This window comes from Teleopsis dalmanni, chromosome 2 (assembly GCF_002237135.1).
Source record: "Teleopsis dalmanni isolate 2A chromosome 2, ASM223713v2, whole genome shotgun sequence".
Classification (NCBI taxonomy): Eukaryota; Metazoa; Arthropoda; class Insecta; order Diptera; family Diopsidae; genus Teleopsis; species Teleopsis dalmanni.
In genome coordinates, this window is record NC_051847.1 from 217,560,773 (window position 1) to 217,564,937 (window position 4,165).

At 40.7% G+C, this 4,165-nt stretch overlaps 1 pseudogene; it reads left to right on the forward strand.

Moving 5' to 3' along the window:
• LOC119676745 overlaps positions 1-3,863 on the forward strand; it is an 82,201-nt pseudogene extending 78,338 nt beyond the window's left edge.
• The last annotated feature ends 302 nt before the right edge of the window (positions 3,864-4,165 follow it).

Consider the following 4,165-nt stretch of genomic DNA (forward strand, 5'->3'; position numbering starts at 1 on the left):
AAAACACAAATATAAGATTTGAACTCTTAAAACACAAATATAAGATTTGAACTCTTGACATGAAAGTTCTTACATATTTAGACTTATTAAGTTAGTTCCACAATATTTTTGTCAAATATTTGATTTTTTTTTTATAATATATTAAATATACCAAAAACGAATTTTATAGTATATAGTACATATAAATAAGCAAATCCATCATAAACGATATTTTACTAATTACTGTCCATTTTATTTCCAGCCGGATCGCTTGCTCAAACGCGACTCGCACAATAAAAACGCCTTACATTATTGCGCTGCACAGAACATTCATACACGTGACCTCGTGGCTGCTGCCAGTATTGCCATCGCAGCTCCAGAACTACTGGAGTCTGCAGATGAAGATGGCTTCACCCCGCTTCACTTGGCGGTTATTCAGGGCAATTTGGCAATGGTCAATTTGCTGCTAGCGAATAAAGCTGATGTGAATGCGGTGGATAATGAGGGCCATTCAGTGGTGCACTGGGCCACAGGTTTGTATAGTGACGTCACTGAAAATAAAGTATTCACACATCAACTAAATTATTCATAAAATATTTACAGTGTGTGGAGAAGTGGAAGCGCTGCGCGCTGTGCTAGCTGCTGGTGCTAATGTGACAACACCAGACATAAATGGCGGTTCTCCATTGCACTATGCCGCACAAATGTGTGGTGCTAGTTATGAGAATAAAATAGGACATCCAAATGCTTCAAAATTAGCTTTAGAAATACTTGGCATCCTCTTGGCGCATCCGCAATCAAGTGTTGATGTGCAAGATAAAGATGGGCGTCAACCGTTACTTTGGGCTGCATCAGCGGGTTCTGCAAAAGCTGTTATCGCTTTGGTAAAGGCTGGTGCTAGAGTGGAAAGCGCAGATAAGTCGGTCAAATATATTTAAACTCACTGCCTACAATTCGCAATATGTTTTTTAATTATAAACTCTTTTTTCCGTAGAGATGGTTTGACAGCATTACATTGTGCAGCTTCACGTGGTCACACAGAATGCATTGACACCCTCATAAGCTTATGTGGTGCACCCACGGATCTTATCGACTTAAACGGTTGTACTGCTTTGCATTATGCAGTGACACTTGGTCATGCCGATGCTACATCTAGATTACTCGATTTGGAAGCAGACCCCAATAGACAAGATCGTAAAGGTCGCACACCATCTCATTGCGGTTGCTCAAAAGGTCAATTTGAAACTGTCAAACTACTTAAAGAACGTGGTGCCAATTTATGGTTACGTAATGCCAAAGGTGATTTACCCATACATGAGGCAGCAATGTCAGGACGGCGTGAACTTGTTGAATGGCTTTTGGAACAACGCAAAAAACAAGTGAACACAACAAGCAATGATGGACGCACATTACTACATACTGCTGCCACGAATGACTACACGGATATGTGTAAACTTCTATTGGATTACGGTGCCGATATCAATGCTATTTATCGCAACTCAAAAGGTGTAGTTATAACACCATTAGATTGTTCACTACAGAAAGGACATCGTTCTACAGCAAAGTTTTTGCAATCCCATGGTGGCTTGCCAGCAGCTAAGCTCCGCTTGGCAGCAAGACGGGGTAATCCTTTTCAGGAAACCAGCATTGAAGCTGTACGCCCTCTTAAATATGTGGAAAAGGAGGAAATACAAGATTTGCGTAACTCTAAGAAATACGTTGTGTACCTGAAACGTTCTGATTCCGATGGTGCCGCTGAAGGTGAAGGTGAGGGTGAGGGCAATTGTAGTTGTAATGAACAAACTTACCGTAGGGAACAGCGCATTGAGCATATCTGTCGCCGTCATAAACGAATGCATAGACATCATCAGCGTCGCAGAACAAGCAGTTGTGGTGAACCAAAGGAAAGTTGTCATAGAGCATGTTGTAGTGATGATATTAGTCGTTCCAAAAGTAATATTGAATTAAGACGTCGTAAGTCACGTGAAAGATATGCTAGCTCAAGTGAATGGGAAGATGATGATGATGATGAGGATTCTTGCGAAAATTGTTGCTATCATAAGCATCAAAAACAAAAAGTGATACGTAAAAGGACAACATCTGTCCGACGTTCGAAGGATTTAAAGTATAGTGACGATGAAGATGATGAACCAAGCAAAACTGTGAAAAAGGCTTCCATAGAATCAGAAAAATCAAAAGGTAATGGCGAGTCAACTAAAGAACATATGGTGTCAATAGAACAAGAGAAAAATGTTATAGATATTTCAAGACCCGACTCAAAAATATCAGTACGTAGTAGACCACAATCAGCAACAAAACGTCAAGTAACGCCAACAGCAGCGGGTAAAGAGGCAACTTTTATTAAATCACCACCACAAAGTGCAAAGATAATAACTGAGACCGAAGGCCAAAAGGATATTATTGGCGTTGATGTATCTGATCAGGAAACAGAAACTGTTGGTGCTGCTGAATTAGTAACCACAAAAGTTGACGTACATCGTGGCGCCGATGAAGTTTCGCTGAAATTGTCAGAATCAGAAGAAAAAAAAGATGAAACTGGCTCCGTTGAAAAGACTAGTAAGGATATTTTAAAAGAAGTAGCTGAACAAGTCAAGAAAGAAGTGGATGTGGTACTTAAAATGGCAACAGAAGTCATAGAGAATGGTATGAAAGACACACAGGAATTGCAAGATGATGGCAGAGATGAAAAAGAAGAAACAAAGAAACTAGTTGAAGAAGTATTACAATCCAAGAAACCTACATTAGATGAGGTGTCAAGTGAAGCGGTTACAAGCAGCAAATCTATCACTGCACCAGAGTTAATTGAGACACCTGCCACACCTACACCAATACCTACACCAATACCAACTCCAGAGCCAAGTCAAGTAGTTGCAGCTGCAGATAAATCTGATGATGTTAAAAAAACTACTACGGCTGATGCTAAACAAACTACGGCTGACGCAGAAACAAAAACAGTAGATTTAACCACAGCTGAAAAAGTAGAATCATTAGCAAAAGATATTACTCCAGCAACTATCACTTCCAAAACTAAGTCTCCTATACCAGCACAACAACCTTCCACAGCTATTGCCTCAACAGCAACTGATATAAAATCCACAGATGATAATGCAACACAACAACGTGACCAACCAACTCGTCGTTCCTTTACACTACTTCCATCAGATTCAGCTGAAGATGAAGATGTGGAAGAACCAGTGCGTAAATCCAGTTTCCAAGTACTTAAAAGCGATGAATCCGCGACTGAAGTGTTGGATGCGGTACCGAGTGAAGAAGTTGAGTACAGCGACACACAAGTCTTCAAAATTGTGTCTGACTTGCCTGACATAAAAGCGCACTCAGATGGTGAACTTAGTTCGCCTGAAGTAGGTGACCGCGATAATGTTGAATATGAAGATGAGGATGATGACGAAGACAACGAAGATCTTGATGCAGCCAATGAGAAGGTAGGTGTTGCACGAAAACGTCATAGCACGCCGACAGCAGCTGGTACTACTTTAGCCACTGGTGCCGTAACTGTTTTGTATGATTACAACAATGGCCGAAAGAGACGTCTTAAAAAACGCATCAAAAGTGGCACGAAAACACGCAGTAACTGGCGTACCACACCAGACACTAGAGCTAGTGCTGCCACAAATGGTACGAAGGACCAAGATTCGGGTTTTGAACCCAGTCCACGCACTATGAAGAGCAAAATACCTACACCGCGTAATATATACACTGCACATTTACCGCGACGTCACATTTATGCAACACTCGACGGGCGCTCTTGCAGCAGTCGTATAGAGCATAGGAGGCCTGGTGACAGAGGTGCTTGCGATATGTCAGCAGTAACACGTTCCATACAAAGAAATATAAGACGGTAAGTTTATAGAGCTTTTTTATTACTTATTAGACTTTCGTTTTTATTTGTGTGGCTTCGGGGATAGAAAAAAACACAATAAAACTAAGAATTTTGAACCTCTAGCAAAAGCGCACTTAAATATAAAATAATTGAAATTTCTCGGTTTTATTTTCAGTCATGATACGAGGTGAGAGGGGGCACATTATTTTTTCTTATTTATGTCATGACGTTAATTCTCACCAAAAGTTAACTGCTGCTCGTCCTTAGGGCACAAAGCACTGCTACTCGCTATCAGTAGCACATTTGCCTACACTCCGAGTAATG